At 41.2% G+C, this 27,476-nt stretch overlaps 1 protein-coding gene across 3 annotated transcripts in view; it reads right to left on the bottom strand.

The window, feature by feature from the left end:
* The window catches only part of pip5k1b (phosphatidylinositol-4-phosphate 5-kinase type 1 beta), a 106,217-nt gene extending 85,265 nt beyond the window's left edge, over positions 1–20,952 (bottom strand). For 2 of the 3 annotated variants that reach the window (XM_008103311.3, XM_008103312.3), the window contains exon 1: positions 20,355–20,952. The gene's annotated coding sequence lies outside the window, so the exon portion shown is untranslated. The remainder of the gene's footprint in view (positions 1–20,354) is intronic. The other variant, XM_008103313.3, reaches the window with a different exon arrangement.
* Between the last annotated feature and the right edge of the window lie 6,524 nt (positions 20,953–27,476).

Genomic DNA, 27,476 nt, shown 5'->3' with positions numbered 1-27,476 from the left:
CTGGTTGGCTACCAAGGGGGAGGGGCCTTGGGACTAATCATGTTCAAAAGCTTGCTGAAACCACCAGGTTTTCAGGTCCCTGTGGAAAGAGGATATTGTAGAAGCTTGCCTGATCTCTATGGGTAGGGCGTTCCACAGTTGGAGGGCCACCACCGAGAAGGCCCCTTCCCTCATCCTCACCAACCCCATGAGGAACCCAAAGTAGAAGAGCAGGGAAACTTTACTTTTACTAATCTTGCATCACATAATTGAAATGCAAAATCTATTCTCTGCTGCAGATGCAAAAAACCAAAAGGTAATCACTATTCTCATAAGACTAATATTTGAATTCATCCAGCTTATATCCATTTCCTTTTCTTTTACAATTCGTCTTTCAAGCAGATGAAAGCATAATATTCTGCATTTTTATCACCCTTGTTGTTACATCTTAAATGGCTTAGTTGCGTTCCTGGTGCATAATAGGATTTTGAATTAGCGTAGGTGACTGGCACAGAGCAACCTGGAAATCTGATTGTGGCTTGTAAGGAGCTAAACTAAAGAAATAAGCAAGTTCTTTCTGCTCTGAGCAAACACTTAAATTCCTTTTGAATGTTATTCAAAAGGATTTGGGGGGGTGCAGGTGGGTGGGAGGGTAATACAGCAGCACATATCCCAATACAAAAAAATGATATAGTGCTTCTCCATCCAGTACCCTTTTAAATTCTTGTTGTTGTGTGTCTTTATGTTGACTCCAACTTATGGAAACCATATCATCAAGGGGTATTTTGTATGACTTGTTTAGAGAAGTGCATCATTGTCTTCCTATAAGGCTAAGAGAACATGACTTGCTCATAGTCACCCAGTGGGGTTCTGTGGTTGAGCAGGGATTCAATATCTGATATCTTAGGCCCTTTCCAGAGCTGTATAAAATCCCACATTAACTAGGTTATATGGCAGTGTGGACTCAGATAACACAGTTCAAAGCAGATATTGTGGATGATCTGCTCTGATATTCTGTGTTATATGGCTTTGTGGAAGGGCCCTCAGAGCCCTGGTGCAACACTCAAATAGCTACACCATGTTGGCTCTCAAACAAACAAAAGGAAAGAAGTGTTGTACAGTGAATTGATTTGTCTGGGCTAAAGATCAGCTGTGCTAATTATTATTGAGTGGCAATGCACACTGGGACCTTAAAGCTTCCATCTAACAAAAGGTGAGGAGAAAAAGCTTTCAAAAAGATCTGCTCTCACCACTAAAAGCTATAAGACAAAATAGGAAGTAAATGGTCTAGTAAGGATGTTTTCGTACGCCAGAAAAGAACACACAATTGCTGATGCAAGACAAAAGGCAAACTAGTTTTATGAAATATATACAAGAAAGGTTATAAAGCAAAGTACAGACAGCCTTTCATATTTGTTGATGTCAGGGGCACAGGAACACCATGAAAGTGAAAAACTGTGAATAAAAAAAACCTGTACAGTATTTTAAACTGAGAATATCTCTTCCAGTAGAAACGAACCATAGAGTCATGCTGGAAGACGTAGAAAAACACTTCTCTAGAGATTTCTAGGTCCTTCAGCATGGCTCTACCCCATTTCCAGATGACGTTGACCAGAGTCACACAGGAGAACCTAGAGCAGTAATTCTCAACCTGTGGGTCCCCAGATGTTTTGGCCTTCAACTCCCAGAAATCCTACAGCTGGTAAACTGGCTGGGGTTTCTGGGTGTTGTAGGCCAAAACACCTGGGGACCCACAGGTTGAGAACCACTGAACTAGTGATTCCTAAGGAGAGTATTTTAATCAAATCCGTGAATAGTCAAATTCTCAAATGTCAAATACAATTGTGGAGGGTGGACTGTAAATGATGATATGAAATTATTCTGAACTAAGTTCCATCTGTTTTGTAATTCATCTAGAAGATGACTCAGACTTCACCGGTGTGTGAATAAATAATAATAATAATAATAATAATAATAATAATAATAATAGGATTTAAAGATCGAACTGCAAAGACTCTGGCACAAGCCAGTAAAGGTGGTCCCAGTGGTGGTCGGCACACTGGGTGCAGTGCCTAAAGACCTTGGCCAGCACTTGAAAACAATTGGCGCTGACAAAATCACCATCAGTCAACTGCAAAAGGCTACCTTAGTCGGAATTGCACACATTATTCGCCAATACATCACATAGTCCTAGACACTTGGGAAGTGACCGACATGTGATCCAACACAAAAGTCAGCATAGTGAACTTGTTTGCTATGTACTTTTTTACCCGCCTCTTCTCATGGCTCGAGGTAGGTTATAGAACAATTAAAACACATAAACTGCAAAAACACCAAAATACACATATGTGAAAAATGGAAAATATACAAAGAATAAACTAGCGGTAAGTATAGAAACCAATACAAATATTACTTTAGTACAATAATTTCAACAGTCCTTATTTTATAAAATTCTCCAAAGAAACAGTTTTGTCTATATTTTAATAAACACATTTCCCCTTAGTAAATCTTCAAAGTATCAGGGTGTTTGCTAACAATAATGAAAAGAATAATGCAATTTGAACAATGAATTCAACACAATGTTTCAAGCTTTTCTTTCGTCAGCACATTTGCTACAACTGGTACATCATTCCCAAAGATGGAAAATCCCTTGTGCCCCTACAAAACATCTGACAAAATTCAGAATAAAAAGCAGCAGCAAAGAATCAAGAATTTTACTTCTCAACCAGAATTCCAGACCATCAATAAAGACAATTTAAGGAATATTCAAGAATCCCGAATCAACAGGAGATACCTTCCTGGCCAGACCATGAAAGTACCTCAGGTCTGATCCCAGCATACCACAGCATTGCACTGGAGGACTTAAATAATTTGCTATAGCTTCCAACACAACTCTATGGTAACTTCGGGGGAAAGTATACCATGGAATCGCTTGGAGAGCATAATAAATTCTTAAGAGAGACTATCTTCCTCCTGGGCAAAGGGAAGTAAAATTGCAGGTATGGATTCTGTAATTACAAGGGTTTTAATTTGCATCACATAAATTTCTGAGAAAGGGTGAGGGTTACACAAGACTTTACAAAAATAACACAAATAATAGTCTTCTGTGTCGCATTTTATGAATTTCGTTCACCGAAAAGAGTGAGCATGCATAACTAATTATATGTCTACAGAGAGACAGACATAATGAGTAATGAATTCTAGTCCATCAAAATTTCTCCATTACATTTTAGGGGAAATGTGTCGTAGGGAGAAGTTTGGAGCATTCCATTTGGCTAAAAAGGTGTACTGGAGCCAGGACTCTTGGGGTCAAAATGCCTTTTTGATTGAGAAGGGCAATACACTCCATACCCACTTTAGCTGTAATTTGCATGATAGTGGGACTGAGGGTAGGCTTTCCCAGAAATATGTAGTTGTGAAAGAAAGAAAAAACACACTTGAAGACAGAATACGAGAAAGGTGGATCTACATAACTTCCAGCATTTCTTGGGTCACATATATAATGGCTGTTGTCATGAGAGTGATACCATCCACCCACATATAAATTTAAAAAATAGAGTCTGAATCTTAGAAATATTTCCCATGACAATGAGAATTCAAACTGTTTACTTCATGGCCCTTGCCTATTTCTTGCAAAAATATAGCACAGGCAGCTTCAGGTGGATAAAGATGAACAGAAATCCCAATCAAAATGTGTTATTGTTTTTTTCAAGTTATTTTCTGATTTACAGTGATCACAGTACAGGGTTTTCGTGGTGGCATTTAATGTGACTTATCCAAACACGGGTCTCCAGCATTGTAGTCTAACATTTAAACCAGTATGTTTTCAGTCCCGCCTGCTTCGCAAGCACGACTGGCAGGAACGAGAGACAGGGCCTTCTCAGTGGTGGCCCCTTGGCTTTGGAACTCCTTTCTTAGCGACATTAGATTAGCCCTCTCCCTTTTAGCCTTCAGAAGGAAAGTAAAAACCTGGCTTTGGGATCAGGCTTTCGGAGAATAGTGCAGTGCTATAATAGATTTGGAATATGTACAATGACTAAGGAACAGTCTAGGCCTACGATTTCTGGAGGGCATGATTTTAATATTGAATGTAATGTTTTAAATGTTTAACATGTATTAATTTTATTTTAATTTAGTTTTAAACTTACGTAAACCGCTTTAAGTCCCCTTCAGGGTAGAGAAAGGAGGGGTATAAATAGGGTAAATAAATAAATAAGCCACATTGGCTATCTTCCAGTCTTTTTACTGCAGTAGAAATTGAAATGATGTATTTATATCTCAGACTGTGTCCAAAAACAAAATAGCATGTACCCACAAAGAAAGTAATGAGAATGGGTAAATTTACCCACTTAATAGGATTCAGCAAAATAACTTTTTATCTAAAAGAAGAGGACATGAGAAATACATTATCTTGAGATGTACTAAAATGCACAGCAACACTCTCTCCTTTCCACCTCCCCGTCCCAGTCCTGTGCTTTTTCATTTATTTATCTTTCAAGAGATCAAATGAATCCTTTCTTTCTTTACTGCTACTTGCTAGCAGGTGCAACAACCAAACCAACTTTCATAATGTGGCTGTTTAAGATGAAGGACTGACAGCAGAAGTCCCAATCATCCAACGAATCAGTGCTGCTTGCATCTTTTATGCTTCATTCTCAAGATCTCTGAGCAAGATCTTGAGACCTGACAGGACTTGTGACAAAACACTACTTGAGTAATAAAAGTTTATTCCAGACAAAGAAGACAACTGAAAGATGTGAGATAAATCTCTCCACGCATATTTCTGTACTAAGTGGGAAACATATATTGTTCTCTCTTCCAAAAATTATCACAGATTTATCAAATTAGCTCAAAGCTCCTTTTTCATAGATAGAGGCTAGAACTGTCTCATTTTCATCTTCTCATACTTTGGTCAGAATCCTGAAAGCCCTTTCTTAATCATCGGAGCAATCAGAGATTCAAAGAAGTCTAAGTCAATTAATAATGAGCTCTAAAATTTTAAATGCATTATAAAATCTGCTTAAATGTTAACAGAACAGCCTAAACTGAAAGGGCATTATTTGTTTTTAAACAATATTCAGCAGGTATCATTCTCAGAAGAGGCATTCCTTCGCCTAAGAAAAAGGAATGCCTCTTCTAAGAACATTCCTTCTACACCGAAGTATTTAATTAATAATAATCACACCATTTAAACTAGGGAGCTCTTTCTTGGGTCTTGTGGCCATAATTCAAAGGCAAACTTCTGAAAAAGTAACAAGACTTACAAGATGGGTATATCAAAGACTGGTTATTTAACAACAGCCTGAAAGGAAATTTGAGGGATAGTAAAATATATGTATCACATGTCCCAACTCAGCATGTTGCTTATCTATTGCACTCCTAGAAACCACAATCAGTCAGTGGTTCTCAACCTGTGGGTCCCCAGGTTTTTTAGCCTACAGCTCCCAGAAATCCCAGTGAGTTTACCAGCTGTTAGGATTTCTGGGAGTTGAAGGCCAAACATCTAGAGATTCACAGGTTGGGAACCACTGATTTAAGTAATCATTATATGCAACTGTATATCCGTTTTTTAAAAAAATTCTCTTTTGTACTAGCACCACCAATAAGCAATTTACAAAATGGATCAAACATATTATCTGGTTCATACTTCAAAAAAAGTTCCTAATCATTTCTTTTAAAATTTGAAACCTGCTATGATTGAAATGGTGGGTGAAGGAAGATGGAAAAGATGGAAATATACGGAAGTCGTGATGTCAATACTATACTACATCTATTTTGTTCCAGAGTTCTAATCCAAACAACTTTGCTTCCCAATACAACTTCCCAAGACAACTTCTTTTTGTGTCAGTATTTATGAGCTACAGTGACTTGAAATCACAAACAGCAAATACACTTCTGTCCACTACTGTTTCAGGATCTGCAAACATAATCTTGAAATGCTAGTTATAGCTTTGCCAGAAACAAGTTATAAAACAGCAACATGAAGAGCACTGTGTACCGTTCTCACATTTATTCAGTGTCTAATGAAACTGTAACTACAAAAGGTTCTCAATTTGCCCTTGTTTAAAAGGGCAATAGAAGATGTATATTCGTGCAGGAATCTGCACCTGCAACTGCTATCAAGCACCAAACAATATATGAATACAAGGAAATTTAGGAACACAGACTATTGTAGAATGGAAGACCCATTCCACATACAGTTACAACAAACCTGCTTATTACACAAGTCTGTTGAACAGTATTCATTTATACACCGAGAGCTTTGAAGACTATAGAATCACTCTGGAGGACTTAGTGATACCAGACTTCCAGTGCAATTCTAAACCCAACTTCTACAAGATCCACCAGAAGTTGACCACAGAATCACACTGGAGGCCTAGAAAGAGCACTTCTCTTGGCTTTGCTGGGATTTCCAGAGTAATTCTATGGTATGCTTTGATGGTAAGCTTCACACGGTTCATTTCAGGTTAGAAAAATTAACATTCCAGATTATACATGTAAAACAAAGGGTTCTCCAGAAAACCCACCTAAACTATGGGAGAGGAGTGACTCTTCCTTTTCCCCAAATTACAAATTGCCTCCTTGAACACTAACAACCTGCAGGGTATGTACTCTTATCACTGGCTCAGGGGAGGAGGATAAAAAGACTGGCAGAACGATGCTACAGGAGATTTACATTTCATCAGTTTATTCAGGATCTCAGCCACCATATAATTAAGAAAATGTGTATGCTACTTCCAGCAGCATTTCGGTACCTCATATTCATATTCAAGTGACTGGTTGCAGATAATGGCTACATCAGGTACACGTGCAAAATATGAGCATGTATCTTCTGCACAGATATACTAATAGTATTATTCCAATAGATCTAGACAGAATTGCAATGGGATTTGCTGCAAAATTAGGTTTGCATCTGTTTGATCATTTACTGCTGGGAAAAAATTAGGTTGGCATTTGTTTGATAGCTTACTGATACCTTACTAAAATGATGAATTCCAGGTTGTTGAAAGTCTTGAACCATGATGGAATTATAACTGGTTAGAATTTACAGGAGCTCCTTAAGGATGGATTTGGGATGTTTAAAGTGAGAACAGTTTAGTGCCAGGGAAGAATAATAAATCAAGTCTACTTCGCTACTCTGGGAAGGAGAGCGCTACAGTGCCCCATACGGCCTTAATGATATATCTCTTTACTTGACTGGGTACTGCTAGTTCTAATCCCTATGGTGTGCAACATTTTCTGGGGGCCCAAGGCAAACATTACTGTATTACAGGATTTGACATTAGATGATCAATTGTGCAAATAAGGTTTCTGCACAGTAGCCGGGGTCTTTTGGTAGTTAGGTGGTATTGAATTTCGTTGTGCAAGTAGACTTATTAAAATGCAGTGCATTTTACTGTGTTTCTATTTTTAAGAAGGACAGAATGCTGGAAATTGCTAAATCCCCTTTTCATAGTCAAAACATCTACATAATAGCTTCTTTGTTGCTATTTTTAATAAAATGGTTAAAAAAGAACTGGAATGACTCTCACATTCTGCCGCTCCCTGCCCTCGCTCAATCCTCATGTCCAGTAATTGAAAAAAGAACAAATATAATTTTCCTCCTATTTTTCTGCCACTCTCCAGCCATCCCAAGAGGCTCAGTGAAGGTTAGAGTGGCCCTGATTCTCTACTTAATATTTTTACTATGTAAAGTAGCAAACAACAAACTGCTCAATACAGGTTTAGGTGAACCAACAAGCTATATTACAGGATTTTTATTTGACTGTGTTATGCTGTCCTTCTTTTTCCCTTTTATATTCCTGTAGCATAACAGATAGATTGGATCAGATCAAAGGTTCATTTAGTTCAACACTTTCCTCCTATGGTGACCAACCAATTGCTATGGGGAAATCCACAAGCAGGCCATGGCCACATCAGCACCCTCGCCACAGAGAGTCTTCCTTCATAAACCCGATTTGGAAACCTGAATTGGACTCCTCTACCATCATGGAATGACTTTTATTATTATCTGGATGCTACCATATTTTTAAACCTAGTGTTAAGGCTCTAAATCAGTCATTCCCAACCTTTGGGCCTCCAGGTGTTTTGGGCTTCAGCTCTCACAGTTTCTAACAGCTGGTAAACTGGCTGGGATTTCTGGGAGTTGAAATTCAAAACACCTGGAGGTTCAAAGGTTGCTTAAATCCTGTATATTGGGAAGGGGGGATATGTCTGGCTGGGAATTATATAGAGTCAATAGTATATGGCAGTGGTTCTCAATCTGGGGTCCCCAGGTGTTTTTGGCCTACAACTTCCAGAAATGCCAGCCAGTTTACCAGCTGTTAGGATTTCTGGGAGCTGAAGGCCAAAAACATCTGGAGACCCCAGGTTAAGAACCACTGGTGTATGGTGAAGCCAGTTCTGGATATTCAGCCATCCAACTATAAGATAAGGTAAGAGAGAGTATATCAGACAGAGAAAAACCAGAAAGCTATACAGGCAGTCCCCAAGTTTCAAATATCCGACTTACAAACAACTGATTGTTACAAACGGCGGTGAGACAGGAAACAAGAGAAATCTACCCCCAGAAGGGAAATTCACTCCTGAAAAGTTCTCATGGGGAAAAGAGTCTCAACTGAAGTTTTCTCACCAGGCTTTGTTTCCCCAACAAGCCACATTTTTCAAAATCCAGTTATCACAAGGACAGAAAGTGAGGTGGAATCATCTGAACAGGGGCACAGATAGCAAAACTATCACCAAAGGGGTGTTAACCCTTCTCTATGTACTTCAAAGCTAAAAAATGCATACTTTTGGCTGGAGTTACACATTAAAAATGTACCTGTTCCGACTGACAAATTAACCTACAGAACCTATCTTGTCCGTAACTTGGGGACTGCCTATATTCAATTGATGCAATATCCTAATCTTGCAGAGCTATACATGATACAATCACCTGATGACTGGTAGCCAGAATAATGGCTAGTTATAAATGTGTATCTGTTTGGTAGAATGCAGAAAAACTAATAGGATTTCATTTCCAATTAAATGATGTGAAGCCATGTCTAACTGGTCAAAGAAAGAAGATTGGCTAGAATGTAAAGATTGATGGTGATCTTCCAAACTCCAGGCATTACTTTCACTAGGTTAAAGATATAAACAACCCCAATGTGAGCTCCAGGATCAAAGAGAGAAGAGAGAGAAATCATCGTTCATAACTGGTCTCTCACCATGCCAAACATAAGATGCTGAGAAGCTACTAGCTGCCCGCTACTCCATGGAATATGTAAGTTTATGTTTACAGTTGGAATATTGTAATACAGGAGTTAAAGTACTTACTACATATGTAAAATTCAACCCTCTGTATCACTAAGATGCTGTATGTGCCTCTTTTGAGTATAAAAAGTCTGTTAACAATGAATAACAGATGTTGGTTACGAGAGGCATTGTTCCCTCCACAGATGAAATATGTTAGGATGCCTCAATATTGTGTAAGATTTATGAATCTTTACATGTAAAACCTTTATGAAATCTCAGCATAAAGGCTTACTTGACATTTCATATCATTTATTATGTGTCTAGACAGATGTCTAGGTTGTCTGCATTGTTCCTCTCTAAGGGAAGTGTATGAGATATGTATACACTGAATGTCTAATAAATGCTGAACACAAATATAAAGGCAATTGGACATTATAATTGTATGCATTTTCTGATGAAATAGAAGGAACACCAGAGGGAGGGACCTGCAGATTCTTTCCATAGACAGGGATGGAAACCCATGCCTGCTTTGCCTCCATACTGCCTGGATGTCTTGGGTTAATCTGCAGGGATTTAGGATAATAGGATGTGGGAAGGCTAATAGCTTCACAAGTGAGGACTTGGGACTTGATTGTTGTTGTTTTTTCTGCTACTTTAACCTAACCCGAAAGAACGTTTCAAAGCCCGGGAAGCAACTACTAAGAAGGACCACCCTTGTGATTTGCCAGATAGTATTCCATTGGTTGCAAAACAACAAAGAGTAGGTATAGATAGGGAAAGCGATCTATTGTATAAACTCTAATGCATGAATAAATATGTTTTAGTTTCACAGGCTGGTTTAGTACTCCACATACTTGTGCATAGGTCTAGAAATTTTAGTCAAAAAATCAACCCCAAAAACCATGGGTCAGTATAAGTAGTGTACCTTAACTCTTATCAGTAAAGAACTATCCTCTATTCTGAATAGGATAGAGAAAGGTGACAGTTTAGTCTATCTTGGGAGAGCCTTAAAAATGTACTATCTCCCTGCTCTCTTCACCATAGTACCACTTCCTGTCTTTATGAATGCCTGAATATGAAAATGGCAGTGGTAGCCAAGGCCCAATGAGACAAAGCTGGGACTTTCCCTCTGTAGGCCTGTGGTTCTCAACCTATGGTCCGTGGACCACCAGTGGTCTGCAAGAACTAAAATATGGTCTGCTGCCTCACTGTTACTACTACAAATAATAACACAGTCCAACCAAAGGAAAAAAAATTCTTGGCGTCTTCATTTTTAGGCCTGCTCCTGGGGTTATTTGGGATGCTAATTCAGATAATTGCATTGGATGCTGTTCTATACCTGTTGGAAATTCCAGCTCTAAATTATTAAATATGGTTTTCTGTGGGTGAGCAAAATGGCGACTACTGGGTAGCATATGTTCTGTATCAGAAACTAGAGCTGATGTGGTCTGTCCAATGGAGTTTTCTGAATTGGCACCCCAAATAACCAAACTGAATCTAAAGCTGACCAAAAACTGATTCGTAACCCTTTTGGTACTAATGTTGGAGATTGGACCCCGGTCAATGGTCCCTGGTCAAAAAATGTTGAGAATCACTGCTGTAGACTAATAGTCATATCAAAATCCTTATGTTCGGTCCAAAACCTACACTTGACTTACCAATGAGGTTGACTTATACATCAATACAGTATATACAATAGCTTGAACAATGGACCGTAACTCTGGAGAACAGAGTTCAGATCCCTATTCAACCATGGAAATTCACTGGATGACCTTGTGCAAGTCACATTCTTTGCGTTTCAGAAGAAGCCAAAGACAATGCCCCTCTGAATAAATCATGCCAAGAAAACCCCATGATAGTGTTGCCCAAAGTCCAAAATGCCTTGAAGACACACAACAGCAACAACAACATAATAGAGTAAGAACAGGGCAACCCTTTCTTGGAACGGATAGGATGTGACTAGACCAAGGTCACCCAGCAGGTTTCCATGGGTGAGCAAGGAGCAGAAGCATGATCTCAAGAGCTGTAGTCCAACAACTCAAAATACCACACAACACGGCCTCGATCTTAAAAGTTAACTTTCATATTTGCCACAGTATCAAGCTGATGCGTTTCCCTTGCCATTGCCAATAGTAGCATAAAATCCATACCTTTGCATAAATACAACATTCTGAAATGCCCTCCAAATATAGAACGTTCAAATTTTCTATGTATAGAATACATCATTTCTATTGCCTGCAGTCATTTTTTTAACAGACGAATGCAAAAACATCTCACACCGTGTGCATCTGTGGGGATAAATACATACATACATACATACATACACACACACACACACACACACACACACACATAAACTCTTCATATATATGACGTCTTTAGATCCAGTTTAGCTGAAGTTATTAATAGCATTCATCTAATTATAACACATATCCAAAGTACAGGCAGTATTTACAAATGAGGCAAGAGGCAAAATTGTACACTACACTGCATACTTCCACATTTTTGTACCTATATAAGAAGGTACAAAATAACAACAAGGAAAATGGGATAAGCCAACAGGCAGAAAATGTAGATGATTTAAAGTAAGTTTTCAATTAAATTATGTAACACAAACATAGCTCCAAGGTTTGTTCACATAATTAGGGTAACAAAATACAGGCATACCTCAGTTAATGCCACCAACAGTGAAGCTTTTTATACCCTCCCAGGTTCTTTCACTTTATTCCCTTTCTAGCCAAAAGCTTTTTAGCAGCACTGGCACTGAAGGAGGTTGATAAAACACTGGTTTATGCTGTTAGGATATAGCTATATTTATATTCAGTTAAAAAAATGCAATAAAGCCTAGCTGGGATCAGTAGGATTCTGCTCTGCCTGATCCTACTATAATCATGTGTGACTGCCTGAAGCAGGAAAGGTAAACAGCAGCTGCCTCCAGAATCCCTAACTGAGCATGCATTTCTTGCGAAACAGAGAAAAGAAGAAAGCTGATAAGCCTGCTTTACCAGTTACCCTCAGCATGTTAAAAAAAAAAAGCGTAATCCCATACAAAATGGAAGTTGTTGTTGTTGTGTGCCTTCAAGTTCAACCCATGGAAGCCCTGAGGCGAACCCATCACAAGGTTTTCTTGGCAAGATTTGTTCAGAGGAGCTTTGCCATTGCCTTCCTTTGAGGCTGAGAGTGCGACTTGCTCAAGGTCACTCACTGAGTTTTAAGAACAAGTGAGGATTCAAACCCAGGCCACCAGAGTAGGGGTCCAATGATCAAAACACTTGAAAAAGTCATCCCTGGAGGAATTTTGCAGTGGCCTCTAGAAAGCTGAAAATGTATTTCATAGAATCATAGTTGGAAGAGACCTCGTGGGCCATCCAGTCCAACCCCCTGCCAAGAAGGAGGAAAATCGCATTCAAAGCACCCCCAACAGATGGCCATTCAGCCTCTGTTTAAAAGATTCCAAAGAAGGAGCCTCCACCACACCCCAGGGCAGAGAGTTTCACTGTTGAACAGTTCTCACAGTTAGGAAGTTATTTCTAATCTTCAGGTGGAATCTCCCTTCCGTAATTTGTTTACTTATGCAAAATCTTACCTGACCTGGTTGTTTCATTTCTCATGTACATATTATTAGCTTTGAACAAAAAACCTGCTGAAACATATTGGAACTGCTCTTCTTTGGTGTAGGAATTGTATTCTTTATTTCTGCCTCCGATACCAGATTTTGTATCAAAGCAGTAATGCCTAGGCATACATCTATTTTGTTAACGGGGTTATACCTATAGCCCTCTCACATTTGCCAGCATTGTGCCTTTGCTGCAATCTGTGAAAACTCTCCAACTCTAGCTACATGTTTCTGTATTTGTTAGTGCAGAGCTTGGTGCATCTGATGAAACAGATTCTTACCCCACAAACTCTTATGCCATAAAACAAAATATATCAGTCTTTAAGCCAGTAGTTCCCAACCTTTGGTCCTACAAGTGTTTTGGATTTCAAGTCCCAGAAATCCCAGCCATCTTAAAGGAGTTAGGAATTGTGGGAGCTGAAGTCCAAAACACCTGGAGGACCAAAGGTTGGGAACCACTGCTTTAAGCCAATGGGAAGAACCTAGCAGTTTCAAAACATGCAAATGTGAGTAGATCAATTAGTGCCGCTTTGGCAGGAAAGTAAGTAACGGCGCTTCATGCAGTCATGCCAGTCACATGACCTTGGAGGTATCTACAGACAACACTGGTTCTTCGGCTTAAAAATGGAGATGAGCATTACCCCCCCAGAGTCAGACACAACTAGACTTTTTATAGTATAATAATACACTATAACACAAAAAATAGGAGAGAAAGGAAGGATGCGAGGTAAGAACATGCCCTCTCCCTATATCTTAAAATTAAAACGAAACCCACTCAATAAAATGTTGCACTTGGTAGCAGGAATTGCCAGAAATATTCCAGGACAACAGAAACATGACTTGGATATCCTCAAAATACCACAATAAATAACACAACCCCCAGCAACCTCTGAATACATTTGTCCCCAAGAGAAAGAGCCCAATGTTTGTTTTTATAAAAAGCTTGTTCAGATAACTTCTACAGATCAAGCTGCGGTGTTATGGGCATAACAGTAAGCTAAGCAGGGGTGTTTTTTTTCTGGTTAGTTGGCAACTCCATGAATGAATGGGAAATGAAGACAAGAGAGAGCTGCTGTTGTTGTTGTACAATGAACCCATGGAGTGGCAGAGAGGAAGTCTGTCTTTCAGGCTGACCTTAAAGACTGCCGTCAAATGAAATAAAACAGATGCACAACACAACACAGCCGGCCTTGTGAAGCATAGTGAAGAGCTGGATAAACCTAGGTAAACAGGGTATTTGAAAGTATTAGAGAATCCCCAGATCCTTCCACTAATTATCTGTTTAAGGATTGGGGAGAATACCATCTTACATTTTGCATATACCAGACAGAGACAGGGGTGCAAGTCACGGATTATACATGCAGCTATCTTGGAGGATTTCACGTTATCTAACCCAGTGGTTCCCAACCTTTTTTTGACCAGAGACCACTCTCCAACATTAGTACCAAAAAGGTTACGAATCAGTTTTTGGTCAACTTTAGATTCAGTTGGTTATTTGGGGTGCTGATTCAGAAAACTGCATTGGATAGACCACATCAGCTCTAGTTTCCGATACAAAACATATGCCATCCAGTAGTCGACATCTGCTCGCCCATAGAAAACTATATTTGATAATCTAGAGATGATGTGGTTTATCCAATGCAATTTTCTGAATCAGCAACCCAAATAGCCCCAGAAACAAGACATCAAGAAAAAAAAAATATCCATAGTAGTAACAGTGAGGTTGCAGACCAAATTTTAGTTCTTGCAGACTACTGGTGGTCCATGGACCACAGGTTGGGAACCACTGATCTAACCATACTTGGACAGCCAGTATAGTGTGGTGAATTGAGTGCTAGATAAGGACTCCAAGAAACCTGGATTAAAATCCCCACTCAGCTATAGAAACCTGATAGCTGAAAGCCACATTCTCTTAGGACCTATCTACACTGACCTAAGTTTTAAACCAGTATTTAAGAAAATGGCTTCCCAATGCAGATGGTGATGACACAAACCACAGAACATTTAGAGCTTTCTTTTGCACAATTTTCTAGGAGTTTGTTGTCTGGCCGCTGCAGTTTGATGCTAGCTTTGAACAGTCTTAAAGATGGGGCCTCAACCTTGGAAGAAGCAATGGAAAATCCCCTCTGAATAAATATTGCCAAGAAAATCCCATCACAGGTTAAGTTGCGGGTTCTCATAAGTCAAAAACAATTGAATGCACAAAACAACCTCAAAGCTATTCTGTAAACATTGAGCACACAATCCAGCTGTTTGTGCCAATATAAATCTGACTTTCTTCCATTTCCGCTGTCTTTAGGATTCTAGTGGATGCTGTGGGGATCCAGTGGAAATACATTGCAGATTCTACACTAAGCGATGGCATTCAGATGAGACATAAGGAGATGTTACGGTGTTGTGCATCCAGTCCCCCTTTGGGCTTGGACACTTTCTACTTCTCTCTCCAGCCATGAAAACAGAACATTCTGCTTCCATTTTATATTAACCACTATTTAGTACTTCGCCTCCATCTTACCCTGCAGTTAAACTTAATGACAACTAAGGTAATAGTGGTTGGTGAAAGCAAGCCAACTTCACACGCTTTTTCAAGTTGCTTCATTTCCACTAATCATAGTTAAGAATATCCAGAATTTTCCAATGAAGTTGAGCTGGCACAGCAAGCTTCAGTAATAGGAAATGGAAGGAAAAGCTTCTAACCACAACACTCAAAGCTATGCTGAGGGAAAGGACTTCAGGGAGAAGAGAAGCCCTTGGGGGAACTGAACCTATTCTCATAATGCTAAACTGTGGTTTAGTGTAACACCCAAACCAGTCCAATGAGTCACTCCCCGTGTTGAAGAATTCCTGACAAACTTCTTAAAGTGCCTTTCTCACGTACCATTTTGGGATTAATATGAAATCCACTTGACACGATCTTCTGCACCCCCCCCCCCAATCTCTTTTTTTTCAAGATAACAAGAGCTAGCTATGACTGACACTTTCTTCAGGTGACCTAATGCAACTACTTCAAATGGAAAAAAATAAGATAAGCACAGTAAATATACCAAGGTGTGTTTTGCATACAGTGAAACAGAAAACTCTCCTGTACCAATACCGGTTCCAGGAAACAAGACTATTTTAGGCAAATAACCTTGTGATAATGCAAGACAAAGATCATAATTTCCAGCAGAAAACTTCCTCTATAGGCAGCAGAATTTGGAAAAAAATTAAACCCATCTGTGTAATTGCTTCAGCATTTCTCCATGCTTCGAAGCCCAGTCGTGAGCACTGGATGTGCTGGCTACAGTCGACAAATAGCATAAATGGATTTCATTGGAATTTCTATCAAGTGTAGTGTCCATTTTACTTATGTGTTGTCGAAGGCTTTCATGGCCAGAATCACAGGGTTGCTGTGAGTTTTCCGGGCTGTATGGCCATGTTCCAGAAGCATTCTCTCCAGAGGCTTCACCCACATCTATGGCAGGCATCCTCAGATGTTGTGAGGTTTGTTGGAAACTAATCAAGTGGGGTTTATTTATCTGTGGAATGTTCAGGGTGGGAGAAAGAACACCTGCCTATTTGAGGCAAGTGTGACTGTTGCAATTTATTGCCTTGATTAGCATTGAATAGCCATGCAGCTTCAAAGCTTGGCTGCTTCCTGCATGGGGAATCCTTTGTTGGGAAGTGATTAGCTGGCCCTGATTGATTCTTGTATGGAATTCCCCTGCTACCAATATAAAAAATAACTCTAAAATCAGGACAGTAAATAAAGAACAACACTCAAAAACAAGGGAATTACAGAAAAGAAACTCTGGTTGAGCTTGCTAAACACCTCCCAACAAAGGATTCCCCCAGGCAGGAAGCAGCCAAACTTTGAAGCTATAAGGCTGTTCAATGCTAATCAAGGTGATCAATTGCAACATTCACACTTGCCTCCAAGAGAAAAGAGTTCTTTCTCCCACCCGGACATCATTCCACAGATATATGAACCTCATTTGATTAGTTTCCAACAGACCTCACAACTTCTGAGCATGCCCGTCATATATATGGGTGAAACGTCGGGAGAGTATGCATCTGGAACATGGCCATAGAGCCCTGAAAACTCACAGCAACCCATTTTACTTATATTTCTGCTGCTAAAATTTTAGATCACCCCAAGTCCCTTTGGGGAGAGGTGGTGGGATATAAATAAAGCTTCACTATTTATTATTATTATTTTCCTCCCCCTTTTTCCTTCCTTATCCTTACCATTTAGTGGAAGGGACTAGATGAAGTAGTACCGAATAATGAATTACACTACAGCTAAGCATTTGTTTACATTTTAGATGCAAAACAATTCTAGCAGGTGTTTTTTTAAAACTTACAAATAGCTCATTTCCATATTTATAACAGTCATTCAGATCCTTTCACACATCATCCCGAAAATCTTTCCAAATTGACATGCGTATTACTGAGCATCAGGAGTGATTGCATGAGAGGAGATCTAGTCCTGAGAAGAGACTCATCTCTCTGGGAAACCGAAGGAACAGAGCATTTCATCCGATGTCCCAGTGTGTATCTAAGCCTTGTTTGATACAGGCTATTAAAAAGCATAGATCGTGAATAAAGGCAGGCGGCCTAGCCTGAACAGAGCCCTAACTGTTGCTCTTCCCCACAACGGGATGCTTCAGTTTATCAGAAGGGAAAACTGGGGAGAGGGTTGGGAAAGAACTTGCTATAAATGCCTTTTCTTACAGGAAGCCAAGACCACCTGCGGTGTCCTTTGCCAGTTAAGGACTCAGCAGGAAGCTCCTTTTTGGCAAGGAGGAATTAGAGGGGGAGAGTCTGCTGCTTCCACAGTACAAATTGTGGCATGTGCAAGTGTAGTAATGACTGTTCCTGAGCACTGATTTTACTGTATGACACAAAACCACTCATCGTAACAACCTCCCTCCGCCCTGTAATTACCAGCCGCATCTGCCACACAAGTTGGGGGCTCTGAAAATGGGTTTGCACCCTGCAAAACTTGATCAGGAATAAGACAAGTGAGAATGTGTGTGTGATGGCACCTCCACATCCTGATTCTGAAACTAAGGTCATGGGAACATCTACACTGCCATTGCCTTCCTCTTATTGTCCTCATTATCTCAACCCTGGTTTCCAAGGGACCTAGGGTGCATCTGCACTACAGAACTAGTGCACTTTGTCAACACTGAAACGGTCATGGCTCAAATCCCTGGAATTGCGTGAGTTCGAGCTTAATGAGGCACCAACAATGTTTGACAGAGAAGGCTAAAGGGCTTGTAAAACTACAGCTCCTATGATTCAATATATTCACTGCGCCTGACTATTAGCTATTGGTTTTGAGTATGTATTCTATGTTTTATGATTTTACATTCATACGTTTTGAATGTATTTATGTGATTGTATTTTATTGTGTATTCTTGGGCTTGGTCCCTTTGTGAGCCACCCCAAGTCCCTTCGGGGAGATGGGACAGGAAGTAGGAATAAAGTTGTTATTATTATTCAGTGGCATTGAGTCATGGCAATCAAAGTGGAATCTAACTGCAGTAATTCTATAGTTTAGATACACATCATGGCTAGCATGTTGCTGCATTGGGCATCATTTTGATTCCAGAGAGGAGACTAGGAGTGCATCTACACTGTAGAGTGAATGCACTTTGAAGCAGCTAAGCTTTGAATCAAGGTGGTCAGTCTCAATGGTGGAGCATAATCCTTTCATGCTCCAGGTTCAGTCCCCAACAGGGCTGGGAAAAGACTTAAAACCCTGGGAAGCCATTGAGTGTGAAGGTTTGACAATACTGGGCTGGAGGGATCAGTGGTTTGATTTGTTTATAAAGCAGCTTTGAATGTTCAAGGCCATTCAGTGCTAATCAAGGTGGCCAATTGAAACATTCTCACTTGCCTCCAACAGACAAGAGTTCTTTCCCCCACCCTGGACATTCCACGGATAAACCTCACTTGCTTAGTTGTTGCGAGTTTCCTGGCTATACGGCCATGTTCCAGAAGCATTCTCTCCTTACATTCTGCCCACATCTATGGCAAGCATCCTCAGAGGTCTGAGGATGTCTGCCATAGAGTGAGCAAAATGTCAGGAGAGAATGCTTCTGCAACATGGCCATACAGCTCGGAAAATGCACAACAACCCAGTGATTCCGGCCATGAAAGCCTTCGACAACAACTCACTTGCTCCGTTTCCAACAGAGCTCACAACCTCTGAGGATGCCTACCACAGATGTGGGTTAAACGTCAGGAGAGAATGCTTCTGGAACATGGTCATACAGCCCGGAAAACACACAGCAAACCACTTTGATACCACTTTAACTGCCATGGCTCAAAGCTCTGGAATCCTAGGAGTTGTGGTTTGCCGAGGAACCATCCCAGGGGTGCACAGACTACTGAATGAATGCAGCTTGACAACTCCAATGTCTCAATGCTATGGAATCCTGGAATTTGTAGTTTGCTGAGGCACCGCACTCTTTGGTAGAGCGTGCTGAAGACCTTGTAAAACTACAGCTCTCAGGATCCCATAGTATTGAGCCAGGGGCAGTTAAAGCACTGTCGAACTGCATCCATTCTACAGTGCAGATACACGCTCTGAAAACATACAGCATAACACCGATGGCATGCAAACAACAACACCTGTTCAATCCGGATCCCAAACCAAGAAGGAAACTAGGAGGCCTTGTGGCACATACACTGCAGGATGTCCTTTTACCTCCACCTACATCCAGCCATTGCACTTTATTCTGGCCCAGCTCTAGAGGTTGGAAGATATTGAACACATATAAATTCTACTGGCTTACTTCCAATCTTGAAGATGCACACTTGGCTATTGGTCGGTTGAGTATGTTTTTATTGTATTGTATATGTTTATATGTTTTAAATGCATTTTGCTGTTATATTTTAGGCTGTATTTTGGGCTTGGTCCCCATGTGAGCTGCCCCGAGTCCCTCCGGGGAGATGGGGCGGGATATGAGAACAAAATAATTATAATTATTATTATTATTATTATTATTATGACACAGCAAACAAGATAGATATGCTGGATTTCATATCACAAAATCACAAGTCAAACACTTCCCAAGTGTCTAGGACTGTGTGATGTATTTTCTATTATTATTATTATCATGGATGCAGTTTGACCCCACTTTAAGTGCCATGCATGGCTCAATGCTATGGCTTGTAGTTTGGTAAGGCAGCAGCACTCATTCTTTGGGCAGAGAAGAAAGACCTTGTCAAACTACAATACAATGATTCTCTAGCACTGGAGACAGGGCTCATTCTACAGCAGGCATGGGCAAACTTGGGCCCTCCAGGTGTTTTGGACTGCAACTCCCACAATTCCTAACAGCCTACCGGCTGTTAGGAATTGTGGGAGTTGCAGTCCAAAACACCTGGAGGGCCCAAGTTTGTCCATGCCTGTTCTACAGCGTAGATGCTCCCAAGGGGAGGAAAACAGCCTCGGATGATATAGACAACATACAGATCTACTCCACTCTCAAACCATGCAATTCGCTTGGCGGATTCTGCACAAACCCACCTCCAGCAACCGGGCGCTTTTTGCCGCAAGCGACGCAGTCCCCAGGCAGGCAGAAAGGCGCGGGATGGACTCGCTTCAGGGGCCAATGGCTTGCTTCTTTCCTCGCTTGCTTGCTTGCTTCTCGCCGGGCCAATTGCACCACTGCGCCGGGTCTGAAGCTGCGTCGCTTGCCTGCTCCTGCTGCTGCTGCTTCCCCAAAAAGGTGTCTGTCCCTGGGCAGGTTGCAAAGCGAGGTCCACGTCTCCTCTTGGCTTTCAAGCGTCGCCTTGTTCCTTCTCCTGAAGCTCACCTGTGCAAGCACCCCTTCCTCCCTCTATGCAGGCCAGAGAGAGAGAGAGAAAGAAAGACGGCGGGAGACAGACCCAAAACCGCGCTGCTGCTGCTGCTGCTGCTGCTGCTCCTGCCGCCGTCGTTGGCTGAGGCCCCTCCCGCCGCCCGGCTCTTCCCCTTCCTTCCTTCCTTGCTTCCTTCCTTTCTTCCCTCCCACCGCTCCTTCTGGACGCAGAGCCTTCCTCCTCCTCCTGATCCCCTCCTTTGCTGGAGCCGCAGCGTGGGCTGCCTTCAAGGGCCAAGGAGAATGGACACTTCACTCCCACCAAGAGATATTCTGCCTGCATCTGGATGCAGTTGGACACCTCTTCAGCTCAATGCTGGGGAATCCTGGGAATCGGAGTTTTTTTTTAAAACAAGGTCTGGATGAAGCCTTCCCTGCCCACCTTCCAAAGGCCCTGATTCCATAACAGTTAAAGCGGTATCAAACTACAGTAGAGTCACTTATCCAAGATAAACGGCCGGCAGAACATTGGATAAGCGAAAATCTTGGATTATTTATTTATTTACAGCATTTATATTGCGCCCTTCTCACCCCGAAGGGGACTCAGGGCGGATCACATTACACATATAGGCAAACATTCAATGCCTTTTAACATAGAACAAAGACAAGACAAACATAGGCTCCGAGCGGGCCTCGAACTCATGACCTCCTGGTCAGAGTGATTCATTGCAGTGATTCATTGCAGCTGCTCTCCAGCCTGCGCCACAGCCTGAGCCCATAAGGAGCCCTCCTAATAAGGAGGGATTAAGAAAAAAAAGCCTATTAAACATAAAATTACATTATGATTTTACAAATTAAGCACCAAAACATCATGTTTTACAAGAAATTGACAGAAAAAACAGTTCAGTACACAGTAATGTTATGTAGTACAGTAGAGTCTCACTTATCCAACGTTCTGGATTATCCAACGCATTTTTGTAAACAATGTTTTCAATACATCATGAAATGTTGGTGCTAAATTTGTAAATACAGTAATTACTACATAGCATTACCATGTATTGAACTATTTTTTCTGTCAAATTTGTTGTATAACATGATGTTTTGGTGCTTAATTTGTAAAATCATAACCTAATTTGATGTTTAATAGGCTTTTCCTTAATCCCTCCATATTATCCAACATATTCGCTTATCCAATGTTCTGCTGGCCCGTTTATGTTGGATAAGTGAGACTCTACTGTAATTACTGTATTTACGAATTTAGCACCAAAACATTGCAACATTTACCACAGAAACAATGACTACTAAAAGGCAGACTGCCTTGGATAATACAGAACCTTGGATAAGTGAAGCTTGGATAAGTGAAACTCTACTGTACATTCATTCTACTGTGCAGAGATGGTGGATTAAGATCAAATTGCACAGCGTTTCTCAATCTGGGGGTCGGGACCCCGGGGGGGGTCGCAAGGGGGGGTGTCAGAGGGGTCAGCACATACCACAACTCCCAAATGTCATGGTCTATTTTCCCCCAAACTCCACCAGTGTTGACATTTGGGAATATTAAGTATTTGTGCCAAGTTTGGTCCAGATCCATCATTGTTTGAGTCCACAGTGCTCTCTGGCTAAGGGAGGAGGTTTAGGGGTTCACCCCCCCCCCCATTTTTCAGGGTTTTTTTTAAAAAAATCTGGTTTACTCATGAATTTTAACAGATTAACCAAATCCCCATGAGTGTCCACTGAAGTTTATCAATGGAGCCTGATTTCTAAATTATTTTGCATTACTCTTCATGATTCACTAAAAAAAGTTTCAACTCCCCCCCCCCCTTGACATTTTTTTTTCTGGCTATGGTCCTGTCTCTGGCTGTAGGTGAACTGCAACTCCAAAACCCAAGTTCAGTGCCCACTAGACCCTGTTGGCCACGTTGGGTCAGTGTGCCAAATTTGGTCCAGATCCATCATCGACAGGGTTCAGTGCTCTCTGGATATGGGTGAACTATAACTTCTGGATTCTAAGGGCAATCACCCCGAACCCCCTCCAGTATGTTCTGTTAGTCACCAGGGTTCTGTGTGCCAAATTTGGTCCAGATTTATGATTGGTGGGGTTCAGTATGCTCTCTGGATACAGGGTGAACTACAACTTCCACATGGGTGGGTCAGTATCCCCTCCAACCCCTCCAGTATGTTCTGTTGGTCCTAGGGTTTCTGTGTGCCAAGTTTAGTCCAGATTTATGATTGGTAGGGTTCAGAATGCTCTCTGGATGCAGGGTGAACTATAACTCCCACCCAGGTGGGTCAGCCCCCCCCCCCCGGCAAAACCCTCCAATATGTTCTGTTGGTCATGGGGGGGTGCTCTGGATGCAGGGTGAATAACAATTCCCGCGTGGGTAGATCTGTCTCCCAAACCCTTCCAGTATGTTCTGTTGGTCCTGGGGGGTTCTGTGTGCCAAGTTCGGTCCAGATACATCATTGATGGGGTTCAGAATGCTCTCAGGATTCAGGATGAATTACAACTCCCATGTGGGTGGGTCAGTCCCCGCCAACCCCTCCAGAATGTTCTGTTGGTCACCAGGTTCTGTGTGCCAAGTTTGGTCCAGACCCATCATCCAGAATGCTCTCTGGATGCAGGGTGAATTTCCCACCCGGGTGAGTGGTCTGTGGAAGTGGGAGCCTATCATGGGGAAAAGGTGTCTCCACTGAAGCTTTAACGCCAATCCTTGTTTCAACAAGCCAATTCTTTTCAAAATCCAATGGGACAGAAAATGAGATGAAATCTTCTGAACAGAAAGCAAAACAAACACCACATCGGTGTTAATCCTTCCCTATGATAGATAGGTGTGTGTGTGTGTGGCTGGAGTTACACTTTAAAATGTACCTGTTCTGATTTACAAAGTGGGGACTACCTGTGTGTATGTATAGTTACTGGTATCCTCATAGTGGCCTTGCTATGTGTGGGGATTCTGGGTCGAATAATCCAAAAGAGTGATTTCCAAGTTGCTCTCCTGTGCAGGAGCCCCGGTGGCAAATTGTGTTAAAGCACTGAGCTGCTGAACTTGCAGACCAAAAGGTCCCAGGTTCAAATCCCGGAAGCGGAGTGAGCGCCTGCTATTGCTCCAGCTTCTGCCAACCTAGCAGTTCAGAAACTTGCCAATGTGAGTAGATCAGTAGGTACTGCTCCGGCGGGAAGGTAACCGTGTTCCATGCAGTCATGCCGGCCACATGACCTTGGAGGTGTCTATGGACAACGCCGGCTCTTCGGCTTAGAAATGGAGATTAGCACCAACCCCCAGAGTCAGACATGACTGGACTTAACATCAGGGGAAACCTTTACCTTACCTCCTGTGTGAGTACAAGTAGTCTGCTCACAGAGAAGCTTTGACCCAAAAGTCACCTACCATTCATTTTATTTGTGTGACTTTATTGTAAAATAAACAATTATAAACAATTCTGAATGTTTCTGTTGCAACAGAAGGATGGGGTATAATATATTCTACTTGTAGTAATAGCAGCGTTGAAAGTAAAACAAATTAAGGAAAAAGCTGGTTTGCCTCTAGCACATCCTCATTCCAAATTACTGTTCTTTATATCTTAACAGAAGCCCCATTTCAGGAAGGTGCAAGACTGTGGAGTGGCATCAGTTTTGAGTTCTAGGATCTTTCTCCATCTAGTTTTAGACTAGCTTTTATAGCTCCTTTTGAACTGTGTATTTTCTCCTTAGAGGAATATCTGTCAAGGGAACATTACAGTGGAATTGAAAATGTACACAAATTACTATTTACCATGTTTGAAGAACCTTTAGGCAGACGATATAGGGCACTTTATATGGAGCACCCATATTCTCCAAGGCATTTCTCCTTAGACAAGAGCAAGGAAAAACAAATATTGTCCACTTCTAGGGCTTAATAACAGGTGCAAAGAGATAAACAGGAATTATAGTATGGAGAGTGCCTGGGTTAAGCTTAGAACCAGATCTATCAAGGCTGAAACAGCCGACTGAAGGGAATAGACACTAAGGAAATCCCTATGAGTTTGGTGCTGTCTGATGGAAGGTTGTATCAAATCCTGGTCCAGATCGGTCCCTTTGCCTTTGAGCAATGGCAATTTGGAAGTGGTCATTACAACTGTTCCCATGGTCACACCCACAAAGAGTCCAAAACACTTAAGGCAGCTGTGTTGGCACATATCAATAAACCAGTTCTTCCAGTTTTCAGGTTAAATCTACCATTAGGCCTACTTAGAGCCAAGAAAGTACAATCTACAAGTGTAGTGTCAAAAGATCAACTCTAAAAAGGAATAGCATGTGATTTTCAGCTATTTCTGCCCCAGGAACAAATCTTATATAAAGTCAATGGGCCCTAATTGCCATCCAAGACACTCCATAATATTTTGCATTACAAAGCAATAGTGTTTATAGGAGAACCTATTCACTCTACTCCACAGGGAATAGGGAAACCTTAGGAGATACACATTTATTGGCCCCAGTGCTTTGACTTTGCTGGTCCTGACTGCATTATACCACTGCTATTTGAATCTCATTGGAAAACTGAGGGTCTTTGCAGATATCACAGGCCCCATCTACATATACATATGTGAATCTACACTGCCATATAATGCAGCTCAGTGCAGTTAAACCGCATTATGAAACGGCATTATACGGCAGTGTAGGCGGAACCTTAGAGTGCATCTATACTGTAGAATTAATGCTGTAGAATTTGGTACCACTTTAAACTGCTATGGAATCATGGGAATGGCAGTTTTACAAAGCATTTAGTCTCTTCTGCCCAAGAGTGCTGGTGTCTCACCAAAGTACCAATCTCTGGATGCCATAACATTGAGCCATAGTAGTTAAGGTGGTGTCAAACTGCATTAATTTTGCACTATAGTTGCAGCCTCACTTTCCTCTTCTATTTTTCCAACCTCTGGTAATCTAGCAGTTCTTCTTACCATAGAATACACTGGTGAAACTAGGGCCACATCTACACTTCCATTTCAAATCCTGGTTACTTACATATAATCCAGCTCAAAGCAGATAATCTGGATCCAGCCCAAGTAATTTTAGATTGTAGATGCAATGACTTTACAGAGCCCTGATGTCTATATCTGCCAGTATTACTTAAGCTGTGAAACACAGAACTAACATTTATCTTCCACCACCCACTGCAATTTCTTGGTTTATAGCTGCTTCTACATTTGTAGGTATATTAGAGCAAAATAAACAAGAACAACAGCCTGCCAGCCATAATAAACAAACAATTACTCGGAGTTTGTGTAATTTTGTTTTTTACGCTGATATTGTACTATCACGATGACGGGAACAAAATAGAGTTTGCTTCTGCAACTCACTTAACTTTAGAACAAGCACTGTTTTATTGTATAACAGATAATGTTTGGGTATCACAGTGTGTATGCCCAACCACCCACTCCTAAAAGAAAACTGGGGTGAAAAGAGAAAAGGAAAGTAAACACTGGAACAGTATTTCCTTCTTTGGCCAAAAGATGAAGGTAGATGCATCTCCTTCTTGTCAGGCTGACTATCTTGGATAGTGAGGAGCAGGCATGTAGCTGGGGGGGGGGGGGGGGCTTGAGGGGCTTCAGCCCCCCCAAAATTCTCAGGGTGGTCCACGAGAAGGTCTTACATTTATTATTTAAACTGTTATGTTTATTCATATCATGATCTGATCACCATACTCAATATATCCCATATGCATGGGGGTATTGCGATAACAACACAAAAGGTTTGCTAGGGTAGATCCTCTCTCACTCAGATTCAGACCCCCGAATCAAAATCCCAGGACCCCTCCCCCCCCGAATCAAAATCCCAGACACCCCCCCCCCCGGAATCAAAATCCTGGCTACAGGCCTGGTGAGGAGTGTAGTCTTTTCATGAACAATGCATGAGTCCCAGCATATTGTTTTTCATTGTCCAGATCTGTATTCTCCTCTGTCCTTGCTTCTTCTTCTAGTCAATAGATGCCACTAGTTTAGTTCCCCTCCAATACATACTAGGCACATCCTTTAGAGAGAACCAAATACTAGCAGTATTTGAATATCCAACGTACAGGATGATCTTAAACGTCAGTTGTTTAGTATTATCCAAACAGGGCTGGGGCCCCATCTGCACTGACCATTTAATGCAGTTCAAAACTAGCTTCAAACTGTGGAGCCATAAAACTCGCACAAAAGAAAGCCCAGTGCTCTATGGTTTGTGTCATCACGTCCCTCAAACTGGCTTCCGGATTTCCTGTGTAAGCATCTGCACACCAAACCACTTTATTCAACTGCATTAAATGGTCAGTGTAGATGGGGCCAGGGGCTGTAGATAAGAACTATAGACTACTGAAGCTAAAAAGACAGAGATGAAGACTAAAGCTTTACATTTTTGGTTTGAGCTAATAATACAGTATTTTCATCCGTGCCATTTATCTTTACTTCGTCTTATACATGGAAAAGAACAAAAGCAGCACCACATAATTGTCATATGACATGTCATTGAGGACACAAGTAGGAAGCTTTATCATTTGATTTTCTCCCCTTAGGGGAAAAATCAAGATGTGCCAAAGAGACTACAGTTATTGTTGGTATAATACCTGTTCTGCATGCGAAAGTAGGTCCCAGATGCAGCTCCTAGCATTTCCAGGCAGGGCAGGAACAATTCTTGCTTAGTGGAGAACTCCTCTACCATTAAGTGCCAACAGAGCTAGACACAATGGACAAATGGTCTGTTTCAATACAGTATATGGAAGTTTCATATTTTCCTAATAGCCAGTGGATCATTTTAACATAGTTAAAAGAGGTGGGGAGAGAGTAAAAGCAATTCAAAGAAGACTTACCCTGAAGAAAAATTAGAGAAGTAA

The sequence above is a fragment of the Anolis carolinensis genome, chromosome 2, assembly GCF_035594765.1.
Source record: "Anolis carolinensis isolate JA03-04 chromosome 2, rAnoCar3.1.pri, whole genome shotgun sequence".
Taxonomy (NCBI): Eukaryota; Metazoa; Chordata; class Lepidosauria; order Squamata; family Dactyloidae; genus Anolis; species Anolis carolinensis.
The sequence above is the reverse complement of the archived record's forward strand: the minus strand, read 5'-3'. Positions and strand labels throughout refer to the sequence as shown.